The sequence below is a fragment of the Artemia franciscana genome, chromosome 19, assembly GCF_032884065.1.
Source record: "Artemia franciscana chromosome 19, ASM3288406v1, whole genome shotgun sequence".
Lineage (NCBI taxonomy): Eukaryota > Metazoa > Arthropoda > Branchiopoda > Anostraca > Artemiidae > Artemia > Artemia franciscana.
The window spans coordinates 8,824,508-8,843,143 of record NC_088881.1 but is presented as its reverse complement, the minus strand read 5'-3'; positions in this window follow the sequence as shown (position 1 = coordinate 8,843,143).

The following is an 18,636-nucleotide window of genomic DNA, read 5'->3' as shown; positions in this document are numbered from 1 at the left end:
GCCCTCCCCTCTCCCACTGTGACCTCAGCCCCCCCCCAGCTGAAATTTAATAGTAAGTTTCATGCCTGCATAATCCAAGCATCAACAGAAACTTGTCAGTTTCCTTTAGTATATTTTTACCTTTATAACTGCTATATGTTTTTCTCAGTTTTCACCGTCATTTTCACCTAATTTTGGAATGATTTTTCGCCACTGACGGAAAAAATTTTATAAGCTTGTTCACACATTGGAAGATAGACGGGGACTCCCTTAAGATTGATATGAAGACCCTCCCCCTTCTCGTCAAAACAAGCTTCTGGAAATCATTAGATTATTTCCTTCACGCACATACAGTGGAAGCATGAATAATCTAGTGTTTTGCTGAAAATACCGTAAGGCCGTCTATTTCTTTGATTGAAATGAAAAATGAATAATCCCTGTCAAAAAAGTTTGATTTTCGTAATTAATTTAAACTAAATCATTTAATAAATTTCAAAAGATGCTTTAACGCGTGAATCCGAATAAAGTCTGGAGAACAGAGGAGTTTCACCCAAAATTAGTCTGAAGAATCCGCTCCTATGAAAAATTTTGGTTTAAAATACACTTTCACATTGGTGGTGGACTTTGATTTTTTTTTCTTTTGTTTTTCTTTTTTTTCATGATAAATTTGTTTTTTAAATGTGATTTTTAACCACTTTTTCTTTTTTGGAGGGTGATTGAGCTGAGGTGTCTTTAAAAGATATATTATTGTGATCTTTAGTTGTAAAGTTCGTGGTTTCGGATGTAAGATATGACCAGTTAGGTTACCATGTTTAATTATATCTGCGTACATAATATAACATCCCCCGAGAAATTTTTCACTTCTTGAGATAGCTATTAAACTGATTTTGTGTTTGTGTGTAATAAATTTCTCTCTTTCACTCTCTCATGAAAGTTGAATGATTTGACGAAACTAAATCTCAAACGTTACGATGTTACGATGCTTTTAGGGGAGAGAGGGAGGTGGATTTTCATGCACAGGGCACATGACAGTATTTCTTGGAACACCATTACCTTTTCTAACCAGCTCTACAAAATTTGTTTTAAGGTCAAAAATATAAAATATGAATAAAAAATATAAGGTAAAAACAATAAGGTCAAAAATGCAGATGCAAATTTTTTGCTATCAACCAAATATATTACATTTTCAATAAATTTATTTCTATACTATTTTATATCTTGTGAGGTTCAACCTCAACCAAATATATGATTTACATGGACAAAATATGGTTTACAAAAGTCATATTTGTGGTTGACTTTTCTGTCAACCAAATATATTAAATTTCTGAAGGTTCAACCTCACCAAATATATGGTTTGTATGATCAAATATATGGTTTATAGAAGTCAAATATACGGTTGACTTTTTTGTCAATCAAATATATTACGTTTTTCAATAACTTTGTTTCCTGAGGGGGGGAGTAGGGGGTTGTTCCTAGGTTGCATAATTAATGTTTTGAGGGTTACGAGGAAAATAAGAATTATTGATAATTCTGATGAAAAGAATCACTGTTTTAATATGATCACTTCAAACAAATATTAAAAAAGGGGAGGGAGGGGGAGTTTCTATGCCCAAATCAGTATACCCAAATCTCCTGTTCAGGTTATCTAGATATGCAGATTTTTTAGACTGCTGACCTATTCAGGATCCAACGGAATTATTGTGAGCTGCATTAACACAGGAAAATAGACAAGCATTCGACGAAAAATTGACAAAAATTGGCTGTTAATTGGATTTGTGTTAATATTGCTTAAATACAGACTTAAATTACCTGCATAAAATGAAAAAAAAAAATCGTGTTCGGCATTGAATTATGTCGTTGTGTAGATAAGGTTGTTGTACAATGCTTTGAAGATCCGTCAAAAGAAGTGACAAAATTTAAAAAATAGAAAAATGCTGTTTGCTGTGTATTAGTTGTTGCCCGTAGTTTTTTGCCTCTTTTCTTATGTTTTATACTTGTATTTTAATAATTTTGTCGTATTAATTAACATTTTCTTTTATATTTATAATTTTGTGGATAAGCTTCGGTTGTTTAAGTGAAACATATACATAAAAATTGTTTCGATTACAAGTCACAAATATAAATGTACATTTTGCTTTTGCAGCTAAAAGAGTTCCGAGAAATAAACCCATTATAGTCCGAATGATGTTGAAAGAATAAATGAAAACTTAACGGTAATTGTAGTCAAATTGAGTATTGTAGGGACATAAGTTTTATACAAGGAAAATACTAGTAACTGCATGACCATCGTGCTTTCCATAAAAAAAGAGAGTAGTGCAGTAGTAGGACAATTTTATTGAAAATAATCATTTTTATATAATAGCGCAACAAAATTGGAGTTTGCGAGGATGTGCTAAAATAAAAATTAAAATTAAAAGAAAAAGAAAAAGAGTATGGAGCATGAGACCATTTACCGAAACCAACATAAAAATAAACAACAAAACACTACAATATAAAGACAAGTGTTATTTCAGGTGGACGAGATTTAAGTAATGTGTTTTCGGTTAAGAACAAAACAAACAGCATACGTATTTGTTGAAGACATTTTCATTAGATTAGTGGTTGTCAACCCATCATTCGCATATCCCTGAGATTGCTTTTGTGACTTGTCGGGGATAATGAAAAGATCATCGGTAATGTCCAGAACCCTACCGATGTTGGGGGGGGTATTTTTAGGTTTTTGTTTTTACAAAAAAACTTACAAAATGCATTAAATTTTGTTTTATGAATTTTTGCTATTTTTTAAGAGCAGGGCAAAAATTTCAGGGTGAGGTGGGGGGGTTCAAACCTAGGACCACCCATCCCCTGGATTCGGCCGCCCTCATTCCTGTTTGGAAAAATGAAAATTTTCTTATTCATTGGAAATTTGCTCATTTATTTCCATTCTGCTTTCTATTTTCTCTTTAGTTTTATTCCTTTATTTTTATTTTAGGGGCGAACAGAAGATAAACTGATGATGATTTTTGACATGGGTGACACAGACAAAAACGGTGTTATTGACAAGCTTGAATTATCAGAAATGCTCAGATCTTTGGTGGAAATTGCAAGAACTGACAAAAGTCTTCCTGATAATCAGGTAAGTTACCAGTTAGAAATAAGGAAAAAAGTAATCAGGAAAGAAGAAGAAAAAAGGTAAACAAAGAAAATAGAGATTAAAATTCTTAAGAAACGAGGATTTGATGGAAAAGTTTGGCATAGAACCTGACAGAGTTTATTTTTCTAGATGGCTTAGTACATATAGGGCAAATTGCGGAATCAAATAGTTTGTGATAACCAACTGTAAGTAAGGAGCGATCAGGCTCGAAAGTAACCGAAACTCTAGAAAACTGAATTTTGATACCAATAGATGTATAAAAAGAATAAGATTTTTATCCTGATTTCAAATATATAAGTTTCGTTAAAGTTTAATGTTACCCATCAAACCTCACGAGCCTGCAAAAATTTGCGGGATTTTCGAAAAGGAGGAAAGGAGGAAAAACAGCCTAAAAGTCATAGTATCCTAATGAAAACCTCACCATCAGATTCAGCGTACCATAAAACTCTATTGTTGAGGTTTTAAGAGGTTTTATTGTAGAGGATCAAGGATGCGTGTTTATTTGTTTTTTCCCCTGGGATTGTACCGAGTCAGTGCCCATAACTTTGAGAGAGGGCTCATTCGAACGGAAATGAAAAGTTCTAGTGCCCTTTTTAAGTGATCAAAAAATTAGAGGGCAGCTAGGCCCCCTCCCACGTCACGTTTTCCCCAACATTGTCCAATCTAAATTTTGATTCAGCCATTTTATTCAACATAGTCGAAAGGCCCAATTACGACGTCTTTGGAGATAGCTTGACCCCCGCAGCCCCTGGGGAAAGGTCTTTAAGTTATAAATTTGCCCATTTCTTACGTATTGTATTTATTATTGGGAAGCATGCATTCGTTTTTCGGTGGGGAGGGGAGGACGAATTTCGGGCGGGAGGGTTTTTTCAGGGGGAGAATTTTCTAGAGGGACGGACGTTTCGAGGCGGTGAGCTTTTCAGGGGAGATTTTCTACTGAGATGGACGTTTCTAGGGGGAGAACTTTTCAGGGGACATTTTATACTAGGGGAATTTGCCAGAAATCCTATGCGAATTTCTTTATAAGTCTTATTTTCTCTTTACCGACTCAGTTTTACGCTTGGAGATGTTCAGGGCAATTGCCTGGGGTAAATTTTCACCAGGATTGAATTGTCCGGGGCATTTTTTTGTGGGAGGGGGGTTTTCCATTGAAATGGAGCCAGCTATCCTGGTATTGTTTTAAAACGATCTGAAATTAAATAAAAAAACAAGTTTCTTGAACTTAAAGTAAGGAGTAGCATTAAAACTAACAGAAATCATTACGCATATGAGGAGGGTTGCCCCCTCCTAAACACCTCGCTTTTTATACCTAAGTTTAGATTTTATCCCAGTTTTTTTTAAACGACTCCTGAAACGCAAGAGTCGTTCAATTAAAACAATAAGTAACTTTTTCTTTCAAAGTGTCGAAAAACTTTAGCGTGAAGAGCAAGGTGTTGAGGAGGGGATAACCCCCTTCGCATATGTGATAATTTCTATTCGTTCTAAGTTTTAATGTTGCTCCTTACTTTCAGTTGAAAAAACTTGTCTGTTTTTTTAATTTAATAACTAGTAAGAGGCAACTCTTCCTTTAACTGCTTCGCTAGTCCCCCACCTCTTTCTTTGAAAACAGTTCTTATTGAAACATGTTTCTATGGCTATATTCTTCCTACTTCTTGTATTTTCATATTCTATTCTACTATTCTAAATATTCTACATATACTATGCTTACACATTCTATTCTATTTCATATTCTACTTAATATTCTCCGTCTTCATGTTTGAAACTAGCCCTAGTAAGGTCTTTGTGTAGGCTTTTCAAATCTTTTGACAGACTTTTAGTTGTACTTGACCGCCTTTAGTTGCCTTTCCCGACATCAAGAAAACGGGTGAATTCTTTAGAACCCACAGAATTCCTTTATGACTCCAGGACTCTTTTAGGATCCCAGAATTTGTTTAATTTCGAATTGCCTGAATTTGTTTTCTTCATGAATCCTCTCTGGCTCTGAAAGCCCTTTGTTATTAATCACCCTTGGTCTTTATTGGTAGTATAGGTTGTGCGTCATAAGATACTAAAGCGAATGAACTCTCAACATCCATGAGAAGGGGGCAAAGGAATAATAACCTATACTATTAAACAAAGTTAATACACGAATTTTAACAGGAAAAATATCGTTAAATTTTTTTAACTTCCATAGTCAATTTCCATAGAGATTTTGGAGAACTGCAGCTTTTTGCTTTGTTGAGCTACCACAAATAAGACTGGTAATATTAGCATGGCCTAAATTAGGGACATTTTTTTGAGGGTTATGGACTTAAAGAGGATTGGGCTTATGGTATGTGTATCTGGTTGGAACCTCAAGCCAAAAGGTTCACTTACAGATTTTAATAGGTCCAGTGCTCTTGATTTTACCTTATGTGTAATATATTTTTAGTTTGAAAGTGCTCTTAAGAGGTTCAGTGTTCTTTTATCGACTCAAGCGATTCTTTTTGCATCATCATAGCTACTGAACGAACTATAAGGTCAGTTGTCTTAGAATATTTGTACTCAAGAGCGCAGAACTTATGGATAAATTTGATCATATGTGCTGCACATATAGTTAGCTTAGTTTTTTTTTATTTGTGTTGTCACCTTTTTTTTTTTACAATATCATAACACCAGTTCAAATACTCTATTAAAGTATCTTTATTTAGTGTCTGAAGACCAGCATACATCATGACCCAAGAAAAATCTGTTACTATAAAAGGAAATTTTTTTTTCGGTTCTACAGTATAGTTGACACATAAAATCTTCAAAAAATACCACAATGGCTTACGTATCCTGTGTATCACTTATTGCATCAAAGTAGGAAACTGGAGGAAGGCCCGGTCCTCCACCTCCTGATACTAATGAATGCAAAAATTGTTTTATTGCTAGATCTTTTTTTAACGTATTATCCCCCTCCCGTTGCATCCAAGTGAAGCACAAAGTCTTGGTTAATTTTTAATTCCTGTATTGCCAATGTCATATACTTTCCGGAAAAAAGTCTACCATGCAGAATGGATGCCATGATAGTCTTTGGACATACCCATTTACACTTCTTTTTTTTTTATTCATCTATGACTGTTGCCACTTGAGATGTTTTCATCTTGATCCCCATTGCTCCATTGCAAGAAGGAATGTAATTGAGTTATGAGAGATTTCGAAAGGTCTGACAGAGCCTTATGATGGACATTTAAGCTAAACGGCAGCACGAACCTCTATTTTCTTCATTGGATTCTGAAAAACTTTTTAATGTCCTCATATTTTATGTTTAAAATTTTTTTAATGTCCTCCCGACTGATCACTTCCAATGCCCAAAATTCAGGTACCTCCTCCCTTCTCTCTCTTTTTTCAATTTATATATTTCACTTGCTTGATTGGTTTGGTATGTTTTTCTCTTTTTTGTTCTTTTTTTCTTTTTTTTACTATATTCATTTATTAATTGATTTTAGTACACAAGCAGATATGCCATTATTTTACTTTCGTCGTTTTTCGTTTATTTTCTTTTTTCTATATTCATTTTTTTTGTTCACTTCCCTTATTAATTGATTTTGCCACGGAAGCATATATGTCATTGTTTTGTTTTTTGTTGCTTTTCTTCTATATTAATTGATGTAATGTTTAGTCTCTCACATCACAGGCCAAAGAGCCTTTGTGGGGTCTAATGCTTTGTAATTTTTCTTTATTTTCTCTTAATAAACAGATTAATTGATAAAAAAATTGATGGATTCCCCAAAACCTAAAAATCCCCCAAAAAAGGCTTCACACATGTATTCAGATTCTTAATAAATGACCTACTTTTGCCAGAAATCCCAAGAAACCATGAGGAAATTAAACGTTTCACAAAATATGGGGGGCAGGCCCAAAGGCCCCCCCCCCCCTGCGTACCTGCCAGCTATGGACGAAAAGGTTTGTCAAATTAAAGAAAAAATAATTTTGCTTAGGTGTTTTTACGGCTCAACGTTGTAACACTAACGAAAATTTGAAACTACCCAAAAAGCTATTAATAATAAAAAAATTAAAGTCATCGTTTTCAGGTATTTATAGACTTAAAAAAAGGTTTAGGGACACATAATTTATACTTTGTTGTTGTTTGTACTACTTTGAATACATGAAAAGCTATTTAGTCTGTCGGAAAGTGTAATTACTACTACTACTACTACTACTACTACTAATAGGTCACTGCAGCACCAAGCCGCCTGAGGCCTACAGAGCTACAGACGCTCCTCCTGCAACCTAATCTATTCAATACTTCCCTCTTTACACCGTCCCGGGAAGTTCCCATTTCCTTTAAATCTTTATTTATGACATCCTCCCAACCCGGACAAGGACGACCTGCTTTCCGTGTAGCCACAGACGGTTGACCAAAAAGGACAATCTTCGGCAATCTGTCATCCTTCATCCGCAGAACGTGGCCTAGTCATCTCAACCTTTCTTTCATTATAGCCCTAGAAAGCAGGATTGAACCACATTTTTCGTACAGCCTACTGTTTGAAATACGGTCAGTCAGCCGGGTACCCAGAACAATCCGGAAAACACCTAGTAAATTTTCATCTGCTTTTCGAAGCACCCATTCTTCAGAGCCATATTTGACCACTGTCATCACTTCAGCTTCCAATACTCTACTCTTCGTTTGCAGACTTATTTTTCTATTCTTCCAAACTTTTTTTTAACTGTGAAAAAACACCCTGAGCCTTAGCTATTCTGCTTTTACTATCTTCACTGCTCCCACCACCTTTACTAATAATACTACCAAGGTAACTGAAGCTCCCAACCTGATCAATCTTTTCGGTACCTAATGTCACCTGTTCATCTTCACTCATTCCTAGCCTTAGTAACTTAGTCTTCTTAACATTAATTTTCAAGCCTATTTTAGCCCCCCGAACTCGCGAAACCTCTAAAAGTTTTATTCATTTTGTTCACACTTTCATCTAGTATGCTTATATCATCAGCATAACCTAAGTCCAGGAATGTTTTTCCTCCCCATTTGATTCCGTGGTCTCCAATTGCCTTTCCTGCGCTCCTTAAGACGAATTCCATCAAAATGATTCATATAAAGGGGGATAGAACACAACCCCGCTTAACTCCTGATTCAATACAAAACCAGTTGCTAACCTCATTTCCTACCTTAATCGCAGCAGTATTATTTTCGTACATAGCACAAATCACTTTAACGTATTTTTCTGGTATACCATATAAGGATAAGACCTTTGCTAACGTTCTTTTATCAACAGAATCGAAAGCTTGCTTATAATTGATAAAACTGAGAACCGAAGGTGTTTGACAACGAAGGGACTTCTCAATTATTAACCTAAGAGTGGAAACTTGGTCAACATATCCTCTACCTTTTCTAAAACCGGATTGTTCTTCCCTTAAAACTTTGTCTACAGCATCTCTCAGTCTAAAAAGTATCATATTACTCAGTAATTTGATGCCTACAGAGACCAGACTAATGCCTCGATAATTACGAAACTCACTCTTGTCACCTTTCTTATACAGTGGTTTAATTAAGGTTTTCCTAAAATCGTTGGGTACTTCCCCTTTTTCAAAAATCATGTTGATAATCTTCAGTAGCTTATTCCTAACCTCAGAGCCACCATATTTAAGAAACTCATTAATCACAATATCAGCACCTGGAGCCTTATTACTTTTTAATCCTTTTAGTACTGTCGCTAATTCTTCCTCACTAAACAAATCTTCCTTCACATCTAAGGTATCACAAACTTTTTCATTTTCATCTATATCTTTTCCTGCAACTGTATCTCGGTTTAGCACATTCTCAAAATGATCCACCCATCTTTCTTTAACTTTTTCCTTATAACTAATTGTGGCCCCATTTCTATTTTTAACTGGGACTAGTCTGGATTGGCTACTCCTTTTCAATTTATTAACGCTCCAGTATAATATTGCCATCTAGCCGCATCTTCCAGATCCTCAGCAATTTTATCCATAGCCTCCACTTCACACCTCCTTAGTTCATATTTTAATGCTTTCTCCACTTTCTTTGCATTCCTTTTGTTTTCATACGACCTATCACTCAGATAATTCTTGTACAAACCCCTTCTACTCTCTATTAAACCTAAAGCTTTTTCACTAATATTCCTAGTTGCAGTCTTAATTTTCTTCCCTAAGGCACCATCAGCAACTTCACAAATTGTTTGTCTGAAATTATTCCATCCATCTTCCACATTGTCAAATTTTAAAATCTCAAGTTTAGTATTCAACTGTTCCTGGAAGTCTTTTCTCAAATTTTCATCCTGGCGTCTACCTGGAAAGTTTCTCTCGAAATCTCATCCTGGATTCTACCAGTATCATAAATTTCCAGGAGGTAGTTACCCTTCCAAAATTTCAGCTTTAAATTAATCTTAGACACTACTAGACGGTGATCTTTACTTTTAACATCAATAACAGCACTCCTATACACCCTAGTATCTTGTATTGATCCTGCTAGTCTTCTGTTTACAATAAGATACTCAATAAGGTTTGCTGTCTTACTATCACGTGAATACCATGTCAACTTATGGGCCATTTTGTGACCAAACACCGTATTGGTTATAACTAGGTTGTTATACCTAGAAAATTGCAAAAGTCTATAGCCATTACTACTTTCCTCTCCTACACAAAATTTACCTTGGCTAGGATACCATCTATCCCTATTTCTACCAACCTGGTCATTAAAATCTCCTAGCAAAAACACCATATTTCTACCTGGTACACTGTCTATTTGCACCTGTAACTGTAAGTAAAATTCATCTGAGTCACTAGTATCTCCATCAGTTGGTTCAACAGGGGCACATACTACTATAACTGATACCCTGAACTTTTTAGTCATAAAATGAGCAATTTGTGTTCTATTATTAATACCTTCCTAGCCTAAACAAGACTTAGCAGCTTCCTTATTCATCATGAGCCCTACTCCCTGTCTATGTACCCCATCCTTCTTGCCTGAGTAAATAAATTCTTTGTCATCTAATTTCATGCTTCCTACCCCTGGGATATGACTTTCTGAAACTCCCAATAAATACAGTTTAAACTGTCGTAATTCGTCAGTCAAAATGTCAATGCGATAGTCATTTTTTAACGTCGTAACATTCCAAGTTCCAATTTTCATGTTCGTTAAATTTTTGAAATTATTTTGGCCTCAGGAAAAGTAATGATTCCGGATACCAGTGCAGGGCGGGGACCAACATATCTTCTCAAGTCTACAACGAAGCGCTTAAGCCGGCCTAGAACTGGACAGCAAGAAGTCCCTGGGACCTCCAGTAAGTTGGAAGCTTTGTGCAATCCTGGGCCCATCTTGGTCACAACATAGTTTTCAGCACTTGGCGATGCTCTTCTATCAACAAGAGTCGAAATCCTGAACAGACAGTCCCAAGTCCATTACCTTCGATTCATTATTTGAATCCTGATATTTTTGAATCTTGTTCCGAATTCTTATATTTGAGATTGATATTTGAATCTTGTTCCGAATTCTTTTGAACTAGTGTCTCATCTCCAACTGTTTTTTCAAATGTGTTTTAGTAGTTTGTTTGTGCCCAACTCGTTCTTATGCGGTAGCGTTACGTTACTTCTAAAAAAAGGAAAAGATCCGGTTTCTTGTAGTTCTTATATAGGCCCATAACGGTAGCTTGTACTCTTAGCAAGCTTTTTGAACACCTCCTACTACTTTATATCACTAAGCTTGCTCTAAATGATGATAATCAATTTGGTTTTAGATCGGGGCTAGGCTGTTGGCATGCTCACCGTGCTTTGACTTCTTTATTAAAAGATGCTCATCGCACTTGTCGTGTGCTTCATTTTGAAATCCTAGACATGTCTAAAGCATTTGACAGTGTTTGTCATACTCAAGCATGGACAACATTATGCCAGAGAGGAGTAAATCCGTCGGTAATTCACGTGCTTCGTTTATGGTACTCCCATTCTTACCTTCGCCTTAAGTCATTAGATAATTCTTATTTTGGTCATATTCCTGTTTGTTGCGGTGTAAGACAAGGGGGAGTTCTTTCGCCGTATATTTTTAATGCTTATATTGAAAATGTAGTATCAAAAATATCGAATACGTGCCTACTAGTACCATCTGATATCTCATATCTGGCTTATGCGGATGACCTTCTTCTGATTAGTCAAACTGAGTCTGGTCTTGCCCGGTCAGTGAAGTCAGTTACTTCTGCTTTCCGCGATATCGGCTTGTACCTAAATATTGACAAGTGCGAGTTTCTTCTTTTCAGCGGTAATAATTGTTCAGAATCACTACACTGCGGTGATTTTAGTATTCCTCGGGTTAAATCGTTTCGTTGGCTTGGTATAACAGTTCGCGATTCTATGAATGCTCTCCTGTTTCGTGCTGTCAAAGATATTAGTGATAAGCTGAGGGTCGGTTGCTCTAAGATTGTAGCATATCGTGGACACTATAGGAGAAGAGCGCTAACTCGGCTTTACTCAAATTTTTGCGATCATTCTGTACTCTTCTGTTCTGGTATTAGGCCACTTCTGTTGAATAGTGATCTAAAACGTATTCGCATAGATTATTACCGGTACTGCAAATTTCTTTTATATCTACCTCGTTCTTACCAGAATACAAAACTGGTTAAAAAATATTGTGTGACAGATATTACTGGTGCTTTCGAAAAATTATCTGCCAATCTAGCTATTGAAGCGATTTATAGGCTAGGATGTTTTCATCGCCTTATCTGTCTTTTTTCTGTGTGTGATTAAATTTGTTTCTTGTAATTACTTTTGCTGTTTTTCTTTTGCATTTTACTCCACTTAACCTCTGTTTTGTTAAGTGGGTTAAGACAGTTTTGGAAAAATTTTTCATTAAAGAATAATTCAAATTTCTCAGCATCTAGTTGGAAAATACTGGAGATAATTCTTAGTTTCAGCAATGCATAAATGTTGCTCTGGTATAAGAAGACACAAGGGGTATTTATACTGCTCTCCTTCGCTTTGACTTATCTTTTTTACTTTGTTGCAGATTACTGAAAAACTACTGCAGATTACTGAGACTACTGAAAAACCAGAAAGTAAGTAATTTTCTTACTGTTTTGTTAATTAATTGAGAAAGCAGGCATATGATCTGGTGGTTGTGTTGTATTCAACACAACCTCCTATGGGGGTGTGTTGCTCTATGGGGGTGAATAATTCCTTAAAGACCTTCTTCCCCCGAACCCTATACTTTCAACAGAGAGATTTATACAACTAGTCTGTAGCCCATATTCGTGAAGCCACAAGTCTCTTAATTAATGTAAGCGTGCGATGAATTTTACCAATCAAACAGTTCGTGGTAAAGAACTGTAGTAAGGAGCGACCCGGCTCAATAGTTACCGAAAGTCTAAAAAATTGAATTTTGATACCAATAGCTACATCAAAAGAATTAAATTTTAATGCTGATTTTCAATATATAAGTTTCATCAAGTTTAGTCTTACCCGTCAAAAGTTACGAGCCTGAGAAAATTTGCGCTATTTTAGAAAATAGGGGGAAACACCCCTAAAGATCATAGAATCTTAACGAAAATTACACCATAAAATTCAGCGTATCAGAGAACCCTACCGTAGAAGTTTAAAGCTCCTATCTATAAAAATGTGGAATTTTGTATTTTTGCCACAAGGCAGATCATGGATGCGTGTTTATTTGTTTTTTTTCCCAGGGGTGATCGTATCGACCCAGTTGTCCTAGAATGTTGCGAGAGGGCTCCTTCTAACGGAAATAAATAGTTCTAGTGCCCTTTTCAAGTGACCAAAAAATTGGAGGGCACCTAGGCCCCCTCTCACGCTAATTATTTTCCCAAAGTCATCGGATCAAAATTCTGAGATAGCCATTTTATTCAACGTAGTCGAAAAAGATTATAACTATGTCTTTGAGGACGACTTACTCCCCAACAGTCCCCGTGGGAGGGGCTACAAGTCACAAACATTGACCAGTGCTTACATATAGTAATGGTTATTGGGAAGTGTACTTCCCAATAACCTGTTCAGGAGGATTTTTGGCTGGGGGGGGGGGTTGAGAAGAGGGGGATATGCTGGGGAAACTTTCGATCGAGGAATTTTTCATGGGGGAAGAAAATTTCCATGAAGGGAGCGCAGGATTTACTAGCATTATTAAAAAAAACACAATGAAAAAATAAATATGAAAAAAAATTTTCAGCTGGAAGTAAGGAGTAGCATTAAAACTTAAAACAAACAGAAATTATTACCCATATGAGGGGCTCACCTCCTCATAATAGCTCGCTTTACGCTAAAGTATTTTTGGTAATGTCAACTATTTATTCTACGGCTTTTGTGATTCAGGGGTTATTCTTAATGAATTGGGACAAAATTTAAGATATAGTGTAAAGAGAGAGGTACTGACGAGGGGCAAACCCTCTCATATATGTAATAAAAACATGAGAATAAAAAGTTCTTTACGTAAGCTAATTTATATGCTACGTATATCTTTTACTAATAAGAAAAATTGGAAGAAATTGGAGGGCAACTAGGCTTCCTCCCCCGCTGTTTTTTTCTCAAAATCATTTGATAAAAATTATGAGAAAACCATTTAGCAAAAAAAAAAATGTACAAATTTGGTTTTAATTATTCCTCTGCGGTAAGCCAAAATCAAAACATGTATTGATTCAGAAACGTTCAGAAATTAATTTTTTAAAAACTATTTTTTTCAACTGAAAGTTGCCTGAAGAGCGACATTAAAACTTAAAACGAGCAGAAATTACTTGGTATATGAAAGGGGCTGCTTCCTCATCTTTGCGCTAAAGTTTTTTACTGTTTTAAAAAGAAGAGTTGAGAGAAAGAGTCGAACTTTAACGGAAAGAGCGGGACATTTATGAGGAAGCATCCCCTTTCATATACGAAGTAATATCTGTTCGTTTTATGTTCAAATGCCGCTCCTTACTTTCCGTTAATAAAACTTGTTTTTTTATATTTAATATTAGAATAGTTTGAATTCTAATCAGTTCTAATTCTGAATTCTAATTCTGAAGTATTATCCCTTCCTATTCATGATTAAGTACCATGAAAAATCTTTTTTTTTTGCGTTTTTCAATGCTGTAAGGTGTCTGGTATAACCCTTGTGACTCTATAGATTGAACTGACAAATAAATCAGTACAAAAATTAATTTTTGAAAAGCTGTAAATTAAGGAGACGGTAACTCTGATCTTTAATTTCAGCTAATTTTTTTTTCATATCATCACGCCATCCTCTGATAATAAGAAAATTATATAATGCTCTTGTAAGACTACATTTGGAGTTTGGCTGCCCCGTTACAAATCCTCAATATAAGGGAGATGTGGCAGCCCTAGAGAGCGTACAAAGAAGAGCAACTAAGCTTTGTGCCCCACACCAACAGCTTCCCTACCCTGAACGTCTGCGTCACCTAAATGTTATTTTTGTCAAGAAAATTTACCAAACAGCATGGCTAACTCCGTTTTTACTCCCTCCCTTGCCACTATGACACGAGGCCACTCAATGAAGCTGCAATAGAAGCACTCCAGACGCAGAGAGAGGACGAACTTTTTCTCAGTACGTGCTGTCTCAACTTGGAACAGCCTTTCCAATGAGACTGTCACTGGTGAATCGATTAATTCTTTCAAAAATGAAGTTGATTTGGAGTGGAGTAACGCGGAATGGAAGTACCAGTGGGAGGCCACACCCCATACCACCCACTAATTGCGTCACCTCATCAATTCAACAGCGAGACGTTCTACAGGAGGATGCAGTCCACCTTATCTCGCTGTAAATGCGGTTTAAGGTAATTCTATTCTGAAGTATTACACCTGCCTATTCATGATTAAGTAACATGAAAAATCTATATGTTTTTTTTTGCATTTGTTAATGCTGTAAGGTGTCATGTATAACTCTTGTGTGACTCTAATCAGGTCCCAAAGGAATGACTATATTTTTTACATAACACTCATAGGTTTATGGGTGTTTTATGGCCTTATAATTGCCCGTGCTTGTTTGAGCGACTATGAAATGTTAGGTGTTTTTCTTAAGCTGCGTAGACTCGCAAGAGAATCGGAAAGATAAGGCCATTCGCAGGTTATAAACCCTCAGGTAAAGGCTTTCTTAAACCCATCAAGTTAAACTATTAAGTTCACATACATTTTACAGTTTATTCTTTTATCTGTGTTGCTGGTGTATGTTTTATTATCATAGTTATTTAATATCAAGTACCTGCAGCTCCTTCCAATAATTTTGAAAACAAAAATGATATAGATTTCAGCAATTTAATTTTGACCATTCTATGTTTCAGGAGTGACATCGTTCAGTTGGCCATTTAAATGGCTCCATAAATGGGTCCATGTATGTCATTTCACCAGCTTGATGATGGTAGTTCTATTGAACTCCATCGCATGGATTCACTATCTCCCTAAACAAGAATCGCCCAAGTTACATGTAGTTACGAACGTGCTCTTCCAGGGATTATGTAATATGGCACTCCTTATCTGGAAGGCCTTTTTCTTTTCTTTTAGTGTACTAAAAGAGGAGGAAAAGATGTACATCGGAATCCAGATAGTGAGCGCCATTTTCTTCGAAACTTTTCTGCCACGGGTATCTATAACCTTTGATTTATATTTCTTTTTTTTATTTGGTATACATGAATACATTTGGCATATAATTAAAGTGTCAAATTTTAATTTTAATATGTAATGAAGGTATAAAAGCTATTAAGTTTTAATTTTGGATGTAAATCCACTCAATGCACTAAAGCCAATGAACATTAAAGAAAAAAAAATGGCCTTTTCGAGCCTTTATTGCTGGCACATATACCTCTCTTTAATTTTAAAGGAAATTGTAAATAAACTTAAAACCTATTGTTCTAATATTAAAAAAATTTCGAATTTTAATCCATACTGGAGTGTTAATAATTCACTGCAGGTGATAGATTCTTTAACAATGGTTTCAGCTAAAAGAATTGAGTCTTTCGATTTTGCGACAATGTATACTAATTTATCACTTAATTTAGTGTTTGATAATTTAAAAACTGTTATAAAGAAATCTTTCCTCTTATCTAGTAAAAGGTTCTTAAAAATAGACATTTATAATAAAAAAGCTATATGGACAAACTGCTTTAATACTACAGTTAACTTGAGATGTTACAGCTTGGATATGATTTTTGAGTTATTGGAATTTGTTTTATACAATACTTATATAAGATTTGGGGGTGATTTGTACAAGCAAATTATGGGAATTCCCATGGGGGGGAATGCCAGCCCATTTATAGCTGACTTGTTTTTAAGTCAACTAGAATATAAATATATGATGGATAAGAATAATCCAATTAATTTAAAACATGCTTTGTCAAATAATAAAAGATATTTAGATGATATTTTGGTCTTAAATTGTAAGGATTTCATTGATATTTCTAAAAATATATATCCATCAGAGCTTATTCTTGAGCCTAGTCATGGCGCTGGTCATGAAGATCATTTCTTAGATTTAAATATTAATATTTGTGATAATAATAAATTAAGTTTTAAAAGGTATAATAAAACGGATGATTTTGATTTTGAAGTGATTAGTTTCCCATTCCCTGAAAGTAATATACACTCAAATATCACATATTCAGCGTTTTTCTCACAGTTACTTCGTTATGCAAGGATTTGGAGTAATTATATTGATTTTAAAAATAGATGTAAAATCTTAAGCCAAAAATTGATATCAAGAGGTTTTTCTGCAAATAAATTAACTTGGCAATTTAAAAAATTTAGTTTTCATTATAACGAACTTTTAAATAAATATCAAAAGAATTATCTAGAAATACTTAAAGAAATGTTCTACTAATTTTGGAGGTTCGAGAAATGTTGTCACAGCGCCATTTATTTTGAATTGTGTTTCTAATTGAGCGGATTTTCTAAAAAATTAGCCACATGGTAAAGATGAATTCTATAGTTGTTTAGTTCATTCAGGTTTTTTGCAATGTGTTAATATTTGTGATTTGGTAAAATTTATAATATTTAGTTTACCTATTGTGGCTAAAAGGAGGGATATATTAACAGGATAAGCTTGTTTTTGGTTTTACTTGGTTGTTTTACATTTGCTGTTTTTTTTTTTCATAGACATGTATTTTGGGGGTGATACCTGACACGGGGATGCCATGGATATTCTGTGGTAGCCACCACACTTGGCTGGGTAGAGAATTTAAAGTGGCGAAACCCTATATAGGCCAGTGTATTCTCCTGATGAGCCCTTGTGTTGGGTTGTTGCCTCTGAATTATTTGTCTTTATTATTTTTTCTATTGTTTGGTAAATGACGACATACTTATTGACGACATGACTGCCTGTCCATGGATTATTCTTTATGGTTGATTGTGTATGGTTATGCTGTTTGACCTATGTGATTGTATGTATGAGTAGGGTTGAGGCCTCATTCAAGTGCTGGTCTATATTAATCACTAATTTCTCTGTCTCTTTTTTTTTTTGTGTGTGTTTGTGCTGTTGCATTGGTGATTTCTCTTTTCATGATATTAGAGCAGCTATTTATTTCTTTATTTTTTGAATGGTGCCAGTTTTATTTTCCCACGTTATTTTAGATAATATTTCCTCTAAGTCGATTTTCTACTTTAAAATTAAGCTTTTATTTAAAAGACCTTTAACCGTAAAGTCAAAGATCGTAAAGTTTTTTTTTTCGCTGAAGTAATGCACAAAATAAACAATTTTTTTTACAAAATGAATTTAATTCAAAACCGATAACGCATTTAATTTCTTTTTTATTCTTTGAACAATTCCAAGAGTAACGTTCAAATTTATTCTTAAAATTTGTCATTGTGGATTTTTATTTGGTAGATGATAGATATGTTTAAAACCTGTAATGTACACTATTTCTTTTTTTTGGCCTGTTTAGAGAATATAGACTATTTAGTAGTTCTCAATTGAAAGTCAGCAGTCAACATTAAAATTCAAAACAAATAGAAACTATTACGTAGAGGAGGGAGACCGCCTCCTCCTTAGAAACTTGCTTTTGACTCCAAAGTTTGTTTTTTGTTCCAATAATTTGGAATAGCTCCTTGAACACGAGGTTCATTTAATTTAAAATAATAAAATTTTTTGAAAAAAAAGAGGTGCAATAGGGAGTGGGCTACCTTCATCATATCATATGTTTATGTTTTTTTTTTGTTTCAGTTTCTCTTCTGGTGTTGCCCTGATGCTTCGAAAAAACTGGCCCGGTGCTTAAGAAATGGCATAGGCTGTCCAATTCGATTCTTATTGCGACAACTGGCAAAGCTACATACCGAAAATGCCAAGGAGTTCTTCCAAGTAAGTGTTTTCAATCTAATAAGATATTGTTTCTTCCTTCATCTAACAGTTAAACTGAGCCACTTATTTACGAAAATAATATGACCACGCATTGGGCCACACTTTGGATAGTTGGACGGAGAACACAAGGTGGATGGAGTGGCGCTGAAACAAAATACTTAGAAGAAAAGTTTCTGAGCTATTTGTCACTTCTCCATTCTTACAAATTACGATTCGGACTGCGTATACGCTATTCTTTGAATTTGACGAAAATATGTAAAACCTCAATAATAATTTG